Genomic DNA, 18,001 nt, shown 5'->3' with positions numbered 1-18,001 from the left:
ATTCTTTTGAAAAAATAAAATAAAAGAATGATTTTAGTTTTTAACTATAACTAATCTTCTTTGTAAACAGTAAACCAAAAACGAATGTGCCAGTGTCACATGAAAAATAGATCTACATCTAATTATGTTATACCCAAAAAAAACAACAACACAAAAAAAACAATTTTAATTTATAAAAAAAAGAAAGAAAATACACAGAAACATTATCTTTTCCAAAATATGTCCTTAATTTGGTACCACCCCAGCGATGTGTGCCTAATGATTATCCAAGCGCTCATCCATCTGCTATTCTTACTGAAAAGATCCCTGATTTGCATTGCAAGGCCACTATTGCGTCCGGCACCTCTGTATAACCTGGCAATGCTAATGCAGCAGTCTTCATCCTTGCTCAGCTTTAAACTTTCTGTCAAAGAATCATTCAAATAAATGCTTGGCAGGAAGGACATGGCAAGATCTCTAAACATGTTTGAAACACGGTTCAATGTACCAAGCATGGACATGTCCATCAACAGGCAATATTTGATGATATTTGACAGCACGAGCAGCGGGAGGTCAGGGACAGGCATAGGGCCAGAGTGAGGTAGCGGATCAGGGCCGCAGTGCGGGACCGGGTCAGGGCCACAGTGAGGGACCGGGTCAGGGCCGCAGTGAGGTACCGGGTCAGGGCCACAGTGAGGGACCGGGTCAGGGCCGCAGTGCGGGACCGGGTCAGGGCCACAGTGAGGGACCGGGTCAGGGCCGCAGTGAGGTACCGGGTCAGGGCCGCAGTGAGGTACCGGGTCAGGGCCACAGTGAGGGACCGGGTCAGAGCCGGAGTGAGGGCTAGATCGAAGTGGTGCGCTCTCTTCTGCTTCTAGGACTCTTTGGATCAAGTGTGTGACTGGTCCATCAAGGCTTACATAATGGTCCCCATGACCTTCGGCAAAGTGGCCCAGAACTAGCAATGGCAGAAGTCATACTGACCACATGGGGATATTATCGATGTTGCATCAACACCCAGAGTCGATACAATCACAAATTGTACGTTGAACATTGTGGATGCTCTTTGTACAGTTAAATGATCCCCATATGTATTCATTTGCTGCATGCTTAGCAGATAGTTGCTCCATTCTTCATCAACAAAGTTGGCAAGGTGTGTTCCATCTACTGCATGTGGGTGACGTAGTAGGTGTGAGACGATTTCTAGCCTTAAATTGGCTGCAGACCGGTAAATTCCAATTCTGGCTAGTTGGTCTACCATGGCAGCAAATTGGCAGCTGCCATCTGGTTCTGGGTCGACACGAGTCCTGAAACCCATTGATTTAAAAGACTGTAGCCGCTCTTCGTGAGTTAGGGGCTGTGACAGCATGATCCTCAGTGTTCTGGCCTTGGATTGCCTGGAACGCAGCTTCTCCTTCTGCCTTGTGACACTAGTCACATCAGACACAGAAAACCATTTAATTTGTGGACAGGGTCTGTCTGGCAATTTATATTTGATTTTGTATCTCGACAGATCCTCATTTCGTTTCATAACTATTCCTGGTACCACAGTATAGCGTGGAATTGTTAGACCTTTTCAAAGCCTCACCAATACCCTGTCATGCATGTTGTATACTGTTGGTGGATTAAGTTGTGATTTATTCCTACGATTTATACAACGCTCTGTTGCCTTTAGTGCCCTCTTTCGTATCTTCTGGCGTTTTTCATCAAACAAAGTGCGATGTCTTCTAGATGGAAGGGGATCTGTGTACTGTTCTTCATTGTGATGGATTGAGTCAGGGCTTGCATCACTTGTATGGCCGGATAAGTGAGTCCTGAAGTTATTCTTCCGCCCATAGTACACTTCAAAAGGAGACATCCAGTTTAGAACCTCTTTTTTGTCCAGATTCATGACTTTTGCATACTTTGGCATATGTGCAGCCCTCCTTTTTTGAAGTTGACAAAGTCATACATGATTTCTTTACGTAGCTCACGGTGGGTTCTCTCAACTTTACCTTGACTCTGTGGGTGGTATGGAGAGCTCTGAATCACTTTGACCTGATACTTTTCCATCAGTTTCTGGACTGAACCTTTAAACTCTTTGCCTTGGTCGTGCTGCAAAATCTTGGGTGGGCCATGTTCAGTATAGATTTCAGCTAAATGTTTCGCAATCTCTTGGCTCCGTTTGCTCTTCAGGGGACGTAGCCAAATGTATCGGCTAAATATGTCAACCACCGTGAGGATGTACCTATATTTGCCATTACCATACTTGACAGCCCATTTCCCCATGTCAAGGAGGTCAATTTGATGACGTTCTTGAACCTCTTTAGCTCTGATGGGCTTGGGAATGGGGTTGTTCCGAAAAGAAGCTTTGTGAAGTTGATAGCGCTTGGACTTATCTATTACCTTTTGCACATTATTTGTACTGATGCCGGTATACTTATCACTTAAATACACATTAAGTTTTCTGGCACCACACCCCTTTGTCTCTTCAAGCCCTGTCTTCACAATACGTTTAAGGTTTGTCTATCTTTACTCGGGCTCACAGGTAGTAAGCAACTTCTGTCTGACTACCGACCAAGGTCTGGTACCGACAGGGCCCTTACAAGGGGTGAGCTTCGAGTGCTAATCGGTCAGTTCTCGGGATTGCATATACCCCACTATCTCCGGGGTATAAGTTCCCGAAGTTACGGATCTGACTTGCCGACTGCCCTTACCCGCCTTGTTCTAACATGCCAGAGGCTGTTCACTTTGGAGACCTGCTGCGGATATGGGTACGGCCTGGCGGCGAGATTTACACCTTCTGGCCCGGATTTTCAAGGGCCGGCGAGAGCTCACCGGGCGCGGCCGGAACCGCCACGCTTTCCAGGGCGCGGGCCCCTCTCTCGGGACGAACCCATTCCAGGGCGCCCTGCCCTTCACAAAGAAAAGATAACTCTTCCCGGGGCTGCCGCCGGCTTCTCCGGGGTCGTTTGCGTTACCGCACTGGGCGCCTCGCGGCGCCTGTCTCCGCCTTCCAGGTTTGGGGATCTGAACCCGACTCCCTTTCGATCGACCATCGCCCCAATGTTCGCCTATCCCTTAGGACCGACTGACCCATGTTCAACTGCTGTTCACATGGAACCCTTCTCCACTTCGGCCTTCAAAGTTCTCGTTTGAATATTTGCTACTACCACCAAGAACTGAATTTCCCCCTTGGGATAATAAAGGTATCTATCTATCTAAGAGGGTGGGGCCGAGGACGGAGCCTTGGGGGACGCCGCAGGTGACAGGCTGTGTCCGGGAATAGACACCCCCCAAGGAAACTCGTTCAGTTCTGTCTGTGAGGTAAGAGGAAAACCAATTGAGTGCAGAGTCAGAAAGTCCTATTGTAGAGTGGAGACGGTTGAGGAGGATGGCGTGGTCGACTGTGTCGAATGCAGCAGATAAATCCAGGAGGATGAGGAGGGAGGGGGAACCATCGTCGGCCACCATCAGGAGGTCATTGGTGACCCTGACCAGAGCTGTTCCTGTACTATGGGAGGTGCGGAATCCGGATTTAAATTTTTCAAAAAGGTTATTGTGTTTTAAGTGTTGGTGGAGTTGGGTGGCTACTACCTTTTCCAGTACCTTGGAGAGGAAAGGCAGATTGGAAATAGGCCTGAAGTTGGTAAGGACTTCCGGGTCGAGGTTGGGTTTTTTCAGGAGGGGTGTAATGATGGCTGTTTTTTTTTTTTTTTTTTGTAGAGGTAGAAGCCTCCTGTAAGATCCTCGGATACTCGACTTGCAGCAGTCTGGAGAACTAAAAGCATAGAGACTATGATGTTTACATCCTGGAAGAGACTATGATGTTTACATGCTGGAAGAATAGCCTAACACTAGGATGAAGACTAGCGTTAAATAGATAGTTGCAACCAGTATGTTTTGTTGATGACATGTATCATTTATTGAGTTAATTTTGTATGCCATGTTGATAAATTGAATACATTGTAAACGAGTCCAAAGGACTTGTGTGTTATCCTTTTAGCTTTATGTCTTACTGTACCACTATGCTGTTGTTTACATTACTAACTAATAAAGTATTAAATGAATCAATAAATCAAAATACATGATCATGGCCCATTTCCTTGGACATGTGGATAAGCCTTTTCCCAAGTCCTGCCTCGGCGAGCCTGAACTCCTCCTCTGGGCTTGTGGTTGACTCTGCATTCATGTACAAATAACAACTAAAGGTTTTCCAGGTTTAGGGTGATGCACCAGGGTTTTCATGGTTACATTTCATAAAAGTAGTTTTCCACAAAGAAATTACATAATTATCAGTGCAGTGGGTCTACTAGCCTATGAGAGAATGTATATGAATTACTATCATAGATGTAACTCTCCACTAGAACCCTCCCTCCTACAAAAGAGATTTTCACTAAAGCGTACAACACAAGTCTTATGGGAGTGTCAGCCTAATACCTTGACACATGTCTGAGAACCACTGTGAACGAATCAGTAAATGCTCATTGGAAATAATGGGATGATGGGATGTCCCCATCCTCCCCACAGACCTCACATCTGGTTGCTCCTCTCAAGGCATTAATGCTGATTAATCCGTTTTAGGATGGCATTCACTGCCGTTGGAATAACGTAGAGGGAATCTTGATTAGCAGCTCCTATATGAGTCACGCCTTAGCTCTGGTCCGTAGCATTAGAGGAGAACTCCTTCAAACGTAAATTAAAGGATAAAAAAATGTTGGTTAAACGGATGAGTGATTACTCATGCCATGGAGACTTGAGTTCAATAAATAATACTTTTAGTTTTTTGTCATATTACTAAGGAACAAACTTGGTGGTAAATCAATAAATACAAAAAAATGTTATTGAACTTGAATTGAAGTCTCCATGGCGTGAGTAATCAATAGGAAAAAAAAGTCATTTTGGGGTGAACTACTCCTTTAAATATCTAAATACTGAATCAAGCAACCTAAAATCTGTCCAGAATAAATATTCCTTGTGATGCCCCCCAGATAGTCAGGTGTTGGGTATTCCTGCCATTGCTGCTAACTTTCAGGGGTGTCACAAGAGGGGTCGGAGGGGTGGAGGGGACTTAATTATTTTATACTTTAGCTAATGAAAAATAGCAGATATACAAGCTCACAGCCTGGCACAGAGTGCCGCGCTGCGAGCTTGTAGATCTGCTATTTTTGCAAATCTTTGAATATATGTATTTTTAAGCAAACATTTGTAACTCAAATGTTGCTTCTGGGGGGTCCCTGGAACTAATTATTTTGAGATGGGCAAATACATACCATTTTGGGGGTCCTTCACATGAAAAAGTTTGAGCACCACTGATGAAGAAACATAAGAATTTGAAATATTCAAAGACTTTCACAAATCTTCACGATTTTTCAAAAATAGCAGATCTACAAGCCGAGTGCCACGCTGCGAGCTTGTATATCTGCTATTTTTCAACAGATAAAGCACAAGCCCGAAATGAATCCTTGTACCCAGGGCCCAGAATTTGGTGCAACACCCCTGCTAACTATCTCCATATTCAGGTGAGCAAGGTGGGGCCTAGTTGATGGCTCATTGGAGAGCACCTGTGCTCCAAGTCCCAGGAGCCTATAAATAGCTGCACCCGGCCAGTCTGTGTGTGTCTGCCAGAGGAGACAGAGCTCACTTTCCACTTAGCTCACCATGCCTGTTTGTTCGTTTCTAGTTTTTGCCTATATTTTCCATCCTCACACCCTTTTAGGGTTAGGGTTTTGATAAATATAGGCTACTTTGTTAAACTTTTCCTCTGCTTTTATTTGTCATGGCATGAGCTATTTAAACATTGTTCAAGGCCATGGGTTCCCAAACCTTTCAGATCGCAACCCCCAAAACAATCATATTTGAAATGGGGACCCCCTCCCAACTGAGAGAAGCACTTGCCTTGGTTCCACAGATAAACATTGTGAAAATCAACAAACGATTACAAGATGGAATTATAGACATTAGTTTGCCTTGGTTCCACAGATAAACATTGTGGAAATCGACAAACAAATAAGTTGGAATAAGTGTAGTGACAAATATCTCCCTCCCCACCGGCTTCCCTCCCTCAAACACATTACAATTGTGTGTTTGTATCTAGATGCTTGACCCAGTGGATTCAAACCCACATCATTGATAATATCAAAGCTGCGGGTTTAAGGAGAAGCAGCTTTGACAAGGGCAAACATTCTTAGCTCTGATTTAAAAAAAATAACCTGTGTGGGATAAGATTAATTCATACATATGTGACCCACTATAAATATGACAGAATACGGATATGGTACGAATATGACAATTAGTTTATTTAGAAAAGAAAGTACAAAATACTAGAAAAAGTCATTAAAAGTGTTGCATTGGGAAAATGGCTAACACCAAATCGATAAAACAAAGGGAAAGGAACAGCAGTCCTACAGTTGCCGCTTGTTCCACATAGACTTGATAGATTGCTTTAACCCAGGCAGACACCTCTCAGGGTTATACGTCAAGCAGCACTCCACCTGTAAATGTATTCACTATTCAGTTTAAATTCCTACACCAATTCGAGTTGACAGGCAAACATCCATGAACGTGATAACAGCTTCAAAACAGACCGGTTAACAGTTCAGCACACACACAACCCCCTCTCAACAACATGCTACCTGCAATGTTGTGAGGCCCCCAGCTTTTTAGACCTGTTAGCTGCCTGTTTAGAAACCTCTTAAATGCCTGTGTCACTTATGACATCACCATCTCCTTGTCTCTCTCTAAGGGCTACACATAAGTCGTATACTTCGAGCAACAAAAACTAGAAAGCAAACATGACTCTACTATGACTGACATAGCAGGTTGCTTCTTGTCTCTGCAAAAAAGAAATTATCGCGTTGCATCGGTGCTATTGAACCTCAATATGAAAGAGCGATATATTTTACCTGCTCCAGTCGCAACAGAGAGAATGGCTTATTAAACAATGGTAATCTTGATTTTGGACTACCGCCCACCCACTTGTGTTGAGCCAATCAGAAGCAGAGACACTACCAGCTTATTAGTGGGCCAGGTGTTCTTGGAAAAAAGAAGCTCATAGAGGGCCTTGTAATCCTCTCTATGAGGAGGAGCAGTAGATGTTGATGGGACCTCCACAGGGACCTCCTGATCGCAGGTCATCTTTAACGGAAGTTCTGGACAACCTGCCCGCAGTAAGGCAAGTTGTTGCTTCATTTTTGCCCAAGTGGCCTTTTTTTTTTTTGTGTTTTTTGTCTTTAAATTCCTTTAAAAAAAAATCATTTTGCACAGAGGGCAATTTCCCATATCAATATTGAGTCTTCCCCTGGATAGCTTAATGAATAGGGCCCCTTCTTCCTTATTAATTATCTCGTGAAATGTTTCCAAATGGAGGCGCATTTTGCTTTTGGGAAGTTTTTTTGCCTCGCAATTGGGGATGGGGCAAAATACTGGGGCAGCTGACTTCGTGGTCTGAAACAAAGGTAAACAGTGCATTAAAAAGTGCAATGTCCCTTTAGCGTATAGGATGATCCATAGTTAGGTGACAAATTGTGGTGCACGCACGCATGCACGCATGCACACACACACACAGACACACACACACACACACACACAGAGAGAGACACAGTGAATACAGACCTCTGTCACACAGTGTTTGGGGGCCTTGACGTGCAGTTCGTTGGACTCCACCTGCGAGATTAAACAAAGAAAGTCAGACAACCAGACAGTCAGATGGACACACGCAACACACAAACACACACACACAGACAGTGAATACAGACCTCTTCATTGCAGAGTTTGAGGGCCTCGACCTTCTGTCCATTGGGCACCACCTGCAAGATTAAACAAGGACAGTCAGACAACCAGACAGTAGCTGCGTATACATGACAGCTTCCTTCCAATCTGATCTAAACTAGTAAGACACCTGAGGGTGGAATGCGACCTCAGGGTGACATGCAACCTTGCCCTAAAGGGCGAGGTCGCGCCAATTCTTGACCATCTGGCCAACCACAGCGTTTCTCTGACGATTCTAGTTGTTGTCATTCTGGGGGGAGTTTGTTCATGTTTTTGTGAGGGTATCAACCCTAGGAGACACAGGGAGAACATGCAAACTCCACACAGAAAGGCCCTATCGCTCACACCCTAGGTTGGGTTGGCGATAGGGCCTTTCTGTGTGGAGTTTGCCTAAACATGGAGATGTGGTACAGAAGGACTCATATATGGGCATAAAAAGTATGTCATGTGACATCACTTCCTGTACAGACAGTCAAACAGACAGCCATTGACTCCGACCTAACAATGGCTACTGTCTATGACGGTAGTTCCATATGACATGATGGACTGGACTATCTCCATATATAGTGTTATCCACATCTCCATGTTAGGACTCATATATGGGCATAAAAAGTATGTCATGTGACATCACTTCCTGTACAGACAGTCAGCCATTGACTCCGGATTAACAATGGCTACTGTCTATAACGGTAGTCCCATATGACATATTGGACTAGACTATCTCCATATATAGTGTTATCCACATCTCCATGTTTAGACAGCCATTGACTCCGGCCTAACAATGGCTACTTTCTATGACGGTAGTCCCATATGACATGATGGACTGGACTATCTCCATATATAATGTTATCCACATTTCGTGTAGCCGCCCTGTACAGGAAGTGATGTCACAACTTGCTGACATCACACTGACATCACAGAGGATACGGAAGGACGGTCACGAGGATACGGAAGGAAGGTCACTCAAGCGACACGGTTCTTCAGAGTATATGCGACCTTCAGTCGCGATAAACCCGATTGAAGGTATTGGATCAAGTGTTTACATGGGGTGAGAATCAATCCGATCTGGTGTTTACATGTGCCCACTTTAAAATCGTGTTGTGATCGCATTTCCCTGTATCCATTAATAATAATAGTAATAATAATGGAGCCTAATGCAAATGCACAGCCCCACCAAAGTGAAAAAAAAAAAAAAAACGCTGCAATGCTCTTTTAATTAATTATTGGGGATGTGCGTTGTTCTATTACAATTAGCTGCAATAATATTATCTGTACCTAATTGTACGAAAAGTCTGTACTTACTTGCGTCGCATTCTTGACCTTCCTCCTCCTCTTCCCAGAGGGCTTGGCTGGGAGTGGCTGGGCAGTCTTCCTCCTCTTCCCAGAGGGCTTGGCGGGGGGTGGCTGGTCAGACCCAGCCACCTCTTCCTCCTCCTCTGGGTCCACCTGTGACCTCCGGCCACCTCTCTCCTCCTCCTCCTCCGCCGCCCTGTGCTGGTCCCGCAACTGTATCTTTTTTCCCCCAAAGAAAACACAATTAGTTGCAATATACAATTGCTTGTTTAAAGCACCAACTCAGTTCATTTGAGCTTCAACTTTCATATCAACCTCAGTTCATTTGAGAAACAACTTTCAACGTTGGGTACTTACACGTTATAATACAATAAGTTGCACAACAATACAATTAATAATACAATTCGCTGCAATATTCTTATCTGTACCTAATTGTACCAAAAGTCTGTACTTACTTGCGCTGCTTTCAGCTGTAGACGTAGTGTTGAAATAAGTTTCGCTTGAAACTTATTCAACTTCCGCATCCGCTCGCAAGCATGTGCGCTGCAGCGAGCGGATGCGGAAGATGTGGAGGGCCTCACGCTCACGTTGGGCTCAATGAGGTCCAAGGAAGAGACCATTGAGGCCCCTGAGGTTCGCAGGCCGCGAAGCTGCTCAATCGCAGCCTGCCACCTCAGAGGCCTCAGGATCAATTTGATCTTTGCCTCGGTTATGGGCTTGTGGGAGCCTTTAAGATGATGCACAAGGTGTTTGTTTTCAGAAGGGCACCATTTGAAAGGGCACTTGAAATAACCGGTAAGGCGGGTCCGGTCCCTCCCCAGTTTGCAAAGAATTGTTTGCTCCTCTGACCCAGACCTAATCCCATGTTCCCCGATGAGATGTCTGTCCACAAGGTCAACCTGCTTTTTGCAGAGGGGGCAAAAGGGTGCCATGTCGTCTACCTGTGAATGATAAAAATGAAATTGCACTATCAACCCCTATTACACTTTATTACACTATTGCAACCCTATTACGGCATCGTTTTTTTGTGAATTACGTCGCCATGGTAACACGGATTGGAAAGAAAAGTAATAGCACCCCATTCCCGGCCGAGCTGCACGTTTTGATGTATATATTGCGGGGTTGGTGTAAATTGTGCGGCAGTTATTACCGTCAGGAAATTACTATGACATTTTAATTGTGCCTGTAGCTGGATAAGTGTTTGTAACCGTGTATAAGCATTGTAAGCATTAGCATGAGCATTTGTTAGCATTATCATGTATTAGCATTAACATTTTTTAGCATTAGTATTAGATATCATTAGCATTTGTTAGCATTAGCATTTGTTAGCATTAAAATCTGTTAGCATTAGCATTTGTTAACATTAGCATTAGCATTGGCATTATCATTTGTTAGCATTAGTATTTGTTAGCATTAGCATTTGTTAGCATTAGCATTTGTTAGCATTAGCACTTGTTCCTCTTCCACCTGCTGTTCCCGCAATTAATTTCCAAATACAATTGCTTGTTTAAAGCACCAACTCCAGTTCATTTGAGAAACAACTTTCAACTTCAACTTCAGTTCATTTGAGAAACAACTTTCAACGTAGGTACTTACTTGTTATAATACAATAATTGTAATAAAATAATACAATTGTTGAGCTAAAATTAAGTGAAAATGAAAATTTTTCCCCTGGGTCCAGAAAAAAAAAGGAACAGTGCTCTATGGGGATGTTAAACAATATTACTATTTTTATTATTATTATGTATAATTATTAATTTATATAACGCTGGCAGAGTATTGGGATCGGACTGCAATTTTTTTTGCAGGAGTGGCATGACTTCGGTCCATTATATCTCCCCTTTTATAAAACCAAATTGTATTGTGTTTCATATCATTTTTATTGTTTATTTGTCACCTTTACAACGAGGTATGACTTGTAAGCATTGGACATTCGAGGCATGAGCTACGCAGCCAAACGTGTGGGTAGAGCCAACCAAATCTTTGCAGATATGCAATGCAATGTAAAATTTGCCAACATTCGGTCCATTATATCGCCCCTTTAATTATGCCGAATGGTATCCTGTTTGATATCATTTTTATTGTTGATTTCTCACCTTTACAACAAGGTACAGTTGTAAGTACCTGGCAATAGAGGAGAGATCAACACAGGCAAACTTGTGGGTAGCACTCCTCAAAAAATGGTCAAACGCGGTTGTGAGCATACAGACTCCCATTTCAATTAATTTCAGCTCTATTTTACACTTGGGGTTATCTTACATAAAAATTGATTCAATTACAATTCATTTCAGCTCAACTTTCCACTTGGGATTTCTTACATAAAAATAGATTCAATTCCAATTCATTTCAGCTCATATTTCTACTTGGGGTTACCTAAAAAATCTTTCATTTTGAAGCAAATAATTGTAATACAAAACATTTCAAAACAGTTCCACAAGAAACTCCCTTACAATTCAACAGTAGCGCAACAAATGTTTTATCGAAACATTCAAAGCCAACAGAGTCAATCACTTACCATGTGCTGGATGACACAAACAAGCACCAAGCAATATGGCTGAGAGTTGCAAAGTTCAAGGGTCAACCACTTACAATCTAAGCCCCGCCCGTTACTTAAATTTGAAGATTCAACTTCAGTTTATTTATAGAATCAACCTTCAACTTTGGAAACTATTGTTTGCTAAAACACAGCGCGGCACCGAGTGCCGAGCTGCAAGCTTGTATATCTGCTATTTTTGAAAAATCATGAAAATTAAACTTTTGACCCAATTCTATAAGTTACTTTTGAATCCTTTTAAGGTTTTTGGAAAAAAAAATATATATATATATATTTCTATGTTAACAATCTGGCTTAGCCATCGTCATAACAAATCTCGAATCAATCACTTGCCTTGCACTAGCTATTCTCCTGTCGAGTCCTGTGTGTCTTTTACCAGGTCAGATTGACCTGGCCACTAACTAATTGTCTTCTTGCGATCATAAATAACCTAAGAAACCACCAGCAAAATATCCTTTATGCTATATCCTTCATCAGATAAATAATATTTAAAGGGGACTGGGTTAAGGGGATATAAGAGTCGATTTTAAAAGTATTTAACTATACAGACTTTTTGTTTATTATCGTGAATGCACTTGTCCATGAAGCCTATTATTTTCTATGGGCCGTCGGGCGCAAATATGGATTGTGACGTGATGATGATTATAATAATGATAGGCCTACATGTATACGATGAACGGGACAGGTTGCGCTAGATTCTCTTTCTCTCTCTCTCTCTCTCACACTCACACACCACACGTACAGTACAGGTCCATTTAGTGAGTTTGCGCTCGTGAAGTTTTTGGGTAGGTGTGTTAACCTTTCTCTCTCTCTCTCTCGTGATTTGTTTGCGTCGTGTGTGTGTGTGTGTGTGTGTGTGTGCGTGTGTGCGCGCGCGCGCGCGCGCGTATGGGGCTCGAATCGTGACACGGGGACGTTGGTGCGTGCGCGTGCACGCATTCGATTTTATCTGTGTTGTACTGAACGCATGGACTTCTCCTGTAGTTTTTCAATGGCATTTAATAGCATTACACGTAGGCGTCGCTGGCACGCGTAGCTGTGTGTCTTCATTTAAGTGGCCAGGCGGGGTACACGGGGACGCGTTTAATTAGGCGTTTGTGGCGAACGCATGTGTTAACGCACGCATACATCTTTTGGTCATGTGGCCATCATGCGTGAGACGACACGGTCAAATGCAGCGCCGCCATGAACTGTACGCGTGATTGACTTGTTGCTCTGCTCTGGGACGCACGTGTGAGCTGTGTGCCACCCATTTGATTCTCAGCGCTAAACCTGCGTGTGTGTGTGTAGACGTGTATATCAAATAAAACATCCATCCAGAGTCTGGATTCCAGACGTTCATGCGAGCATGCGTTGGTCTGTCACTGTGGGCTGCATGCTCTCTGTGCTCCTTAGGGCTGGCGTAGCAAATTTGCTTTATATAGGCCTATTTGAATTGAGATAAAATACAGACCCTCAAGGACCACCGCGGTGGTCCTTTGGTGAGTTGGTGGTCCTGGTGGTCCTGACTGATTGAGACTATACATATTTCGTTAATTTATTTATATTTATTTATTTAACTGTTTGTTTTGTTTGGTGTTCCTAAGTTGAGCCCTTCGGAATGGCTGCCTTCTGGTTATGTTGTCAGTTAAATTGCTTTATTTATTATTAGTTTAGTTCTGTTCAGTTATGTTGTGTTTAGACCTTTATTTCGTTATTTGTTTGTTTTGTTTAGTTATTAATTTCAGCTCTGAGCAGCGGCCTTTTCTTCGTCACAATTTATAAGATCGGTAGGCCTACAGCCTCCTAGCCTTTAACTGTTAGCAATATATACCCAATGGCCAACGTAGAATGTAGTCATCTTGGTCTCTTGTGATCTTATCATTTATTTATAAATGTATTTTATTTAATTTCAGCTGCTTGCTGTCTGATTGGATTATTCGCCGGAGCGAGCGGGCGGTGCGGCCTCGGCGCGGCCTTGCGCCCAGCGCTGGATTTTTGGGACTCTCCAGAGAGAGAGAGAGAGAGAGAGAGAGAGAGAGAGAGAGAGAGAGAGAGAGAGAGAGATCGTTTTGCTCGCTGTGTATGAAAGGCTCTCTCTCTCTCTCTCTCTCTCTCTCTCTCTCTCTCTCTCTCTCTCTCTCTCTCTCTCTGTGTGTTTCAAATGGATGATACGCACGGAGCGAGGAGCGGAGAGAGATAGAAAGGGAGAGAGAGGAGAGAGGAGGGGGGGGGGGGGGGGTGTAGACAGACAGATACGTGGTTCTCCTCCTAGTCTCGCCGCTGTTTTAATTATTAGCTTCCAATACTACATTATAGGCCTCTTAATGTAAGGCTACTGCAGCCATGTATTTCATGAGGAGAGCTGGAGAATGGAGAAAGATCAGGGCATTATTACGCAGCGGTCCAGCGGACAGATCACTAGTAGGTTATATTGCTGTTAAATAGTGTGTTATTTGTCTAATTTGTTAAATTGTCATGATGAGGCAATGCCCAGTGCTCCAATCCACAGTAAAACGAAACAGCTGCGAGCCTGTGACCACTTGTCGCGCTCGTTACACCTCCGTGGTTGCCCTGCGCTAAAAAAGTTGAGATTTCATTCATAGATTCCTCACGCATAACTGCCAAGTATAGGGAATTTAAACATCCCACGAACAAGCTGTGGGTTTGTTTCTTTCTCTCTGTCGTTCTTAATCTTGTTCGCTTTCGCTCTCTTTTTCTCACTCGATCAGGCTATCTCTCTCTCTCTCTCTCTCTCTCTCTCTCTCTCTCTCTCTCTCTCTCTCTCTCTGTGTGTGTGTGTGTGTGTGTGTGTGTGTGTGTGTGTGTGTGTGTGTGTGTGTGTGTGTGTGTGTGTGCCGATCATCATCATAGATTCAGAGCCTAATAACTAATATGTAGGCCTACTGGTACTGGTAGCCTATTTGCTCCGCCTAAAAATAAACACGGAATGCATGCCAAAATGTTGCGTGATGCCTAATCAATGGTTGTTGTGATAATTGATTTGGGTGCACGGTGGTCGCCCGCAGTGAGTGCACCTTCAGGCTGGCTGTGCATGCATTCATTATCATTATTCATTACTGTCTGAAAAGTCATCCAATAAACTGAATAAAGACTACTATGTGAATTGTGAATAACCCTTTACCTTATACTGTCACTGCCGGCCTGCCGCTGTGATGTGATGTGATGCATTTTGAAGGTCCATGAAGAAGTAATCCGTTATTTGGGGTGACCAGAATGCAGGATAGACTATCATTAGTTGGCTGACTGAGAATATAATGCCACAATGGTTTAAGTTATCTAATGTAACTTTGAGAAGCGCAGAGCTGGTCCATTCAGACCAGCTGCGGGACTGCTGCGCTAATTGGGTTAACTCGTTGACCCTATAGCAGGCGCGTACGCTTCATTAAGGCGAAAAGGCCGTCGCCTTACATTTATTCTGTAGAAAATGTTAAAAATAGCCCCCAAAGCACCCCCAAGCACCCAAAAGGCCCTGCTAATTTCAAGAATGTCTCTCAACCCCCCTTGCACACTCGCTGGGGAAGGCAGCCAGCCAGTTCTTTGGGATGTAAATTGCTTCTCCTCGCCTTTTGTTCCTGTGCGTCTTTTGTTATAATGGTGTTACAGGGCAGGGGAGGAGATTTTGGGCCATTATCACCTCTACCTGGCTGAAAGGTGGGCTACTGTATAAAACAGGCTCTCAGACTAGCCTTGATTCATTACTGACTGAACTCCAACATGGGACCACCAGGCACAGCTAAGAAGAAGTTCACCCGCTCCAGTTCACCGCCGCCAGCAAAAGCAAGCCGCCTTCTGAAGACCTCCCTGCCGCCGCTTTGGAGCCGCCTTCGCCACCTTCCGAAGACCTGCCTATAGGGCCTATAGGCCTAGGCCTACTTGCGCTATTCGATTTATAATGACAGTCTGTCTGTCTGTCTAGACAGACAGACAGACAGACAGACAGACAGACAGACAGACAGACAGACTGATCATTTTCCCATTGCACACGAGAATTCAGCACCGCAGGCAGCCCCTCATCACAGACAGCGTGTTAAAAGTGGTTGCACTTACAGACTTACTTGCGTATATGAGACAGAAATGGGCCTCTAATATTTGACAATTTGGCCAATGTTTAATTTGTCACGTTAGAAATGTTCAGATACTGCTCTATAGACCCAACCTGTGGGTCCCAACCCACAGGTTGAGAACCACTGGTATAGCTTTCAATGGATCAATTATGCGCGGTCATTATTTGCTTTCAAGGAAAAACAAACAATAGATGTGTGAATTACGCCGGTCATTAGCTCCTGCTGTGACATCAAATGAATATGGTCCACCAATTAAGGTTCAAAGCAAATTGGCAATTGTGGTGATCAAGGATTTCGGTGTCTGGAGGTTTATGAGTGGAGTTTTTTTTTTTTTTTTTGTGGGGGGGGATTCGACAAGAGATGACTATTTTCTGAGGAGTTGCTCACAGAGTCAGATAAAAGGAAAGTGCCACTGGAGTGAGGAGAAATATTGTATGTATCCTATAGGCTATGCCTAAAATAGAATATTGCAGGCCAAATCGTGGCAAATGGAGACGTTTTACGCGCAGCGAAAGCCTGGGCTGCGAGGAGAGATTGATAGAGCAGAGAGGGAGGGCGAGAGGAGAGACAGCCAGGTTAAGATAGAGAGAGACGTTGAATATACATTAATATCTTGCTAAACTAAGTATAGGCTCTATATAATTTGTCTGGTTTATTGCAGGGTTTAACGCCGCTGGTTTTATTTTTTGATCGCCCGTTTCCGACCGCGATAAGCGCCGCAATTTTGCTGGGGTGCACTGTTGATTTGTATACATTTGAAAACTTGAATTGGGACCAACATTGTGCATCAGTAGGCCTATACCGTTGTTATACCTACATTTTTATGTTAATAATCATTCATAATTCTATTGTTTTTTTGTTTTACCGTGGAGTAAATCTCATGTCTATACTTTGAAAGAAATATGCCAGTTCAGCTGTGAAAGATCACATCTTAAGCCTGGACTTTGTTTAATTTGGTTTCTAATTTAGTGCGTAGACAAAACGATATAAGATAATACAATGTATAAAAAGCATATAAGTAAAGTGTCCCTCTGGGATGAAAGCTGCTGTTGGATGTTTTCTGTCTGGCATCATAACTTAGTTTCGAATACCGTTATGTGGTAGATGTGCGCACAGTGTGTGTTGGGTCACAGGGGACGGGGACGGTGGGAGAGAATTAGAAATTAGTAAAACAGACATTCATTGAGAATTTGAGAAAAGGCCTTCTGAATGTTGATGGGTTTTTGGAGAGCTGTCCAAGAGCCCCAAATTACGCATGAACGAGAAGTAAGCTGCGTTTCAGAGAGAGAGAGAGAGAGAGAGAGAGAGAGAGAGAGAGAGAGAGAGAGAGGCCGCCGCTGCAACCCATTTTGTGCCCGACTGCGCGCTTTTTCAATGCACCACCCACATATCAAATGAATTAAACAGAGCAGGCATCACAACCATTAATCTGGCATCACGCATGCTTGCTTGCATGCATGCCGTGATTATTTTTAGGCGGCGAAAATATGAGTTATTATGATGATCATGATTCTTTTTTCTTTTTCTCTCATTTTTTGGTGCACTTTGGCACAACCATTGCTCTACACAGAATGGAAACGACAGTTACCAGACTACCAGTAACGACTCATCGAGAGAGGGAGAGGTTCATATATAGAGGATACAGCCAAAAGCGACCTGATCATTTAGTTGCAGCGCCATGCAGCCGTTAACTGCTGCTGCTTATTTATTTAGGAAAAGAAACAAATGACAGAAAGAGAGAGAGGGAGAGAGCGATCGATCCACTCAGAGTTCATTTAGGCCTACGTGTATATTCGTTTTTCCAGAGGGGCGATTTGGTTGCAGCAATAGGCCTACATAACTTAGCGCAAATGTGTGCATGTGCGTGTGTGTGCGTGCGTGTGTGTGTCAGTGTGTGCGTGTGTGTCCAGAAACGTTTTGGAAACGCCACCTTAATTGTCTTCTTGGCTTGCGATCATAAATAGCCTACGAATAACGAAACCACAGCAAAATATCCTTCATCAGATAAATTAAGGGGACTGGAGTAAAGGGATATAAGAAATTGTCCATTTTAGAAGTAGGCCTATTTAAGCCTTTTTAAGCACTTGTATATGGAGCGATTGGAGCCTATTAGGCTATCTTATAGGCCCATGGGCCGCCAGGCGCACACATATGGATTGTTTATGTGATGATGATAATGATATAGGAATAGGACTAATGCAACAGCGCGACAATAGGTGCATTTCATTGACCAATCTGATCTAAATAAAGACAGACAGACAGACAGACAGACAGACAGACAGACAGACAGACAGCGTCGTGCACAACTGTGCGACTTGTCAGTAGCTATATATTCCATGTCCATCAGTTTTGGGCCGAC

This window comes from Nannobrachium achirus, assembly GCF_963921795.1.
Source record: "Nannobrachium achirus genome assembly, contig: SCAFFOLD_37, whole genome shotgun sequence".
NCBI classification, from domain to species: Eukaryota; Metazoa; Chordata; class Actinopteri; order Myctophiformes; family Myctophidae; genus Nannobrachium; species Nannobrachium achirus.
Note: the sequence above shows the minus strand (reverse complement) of the source record.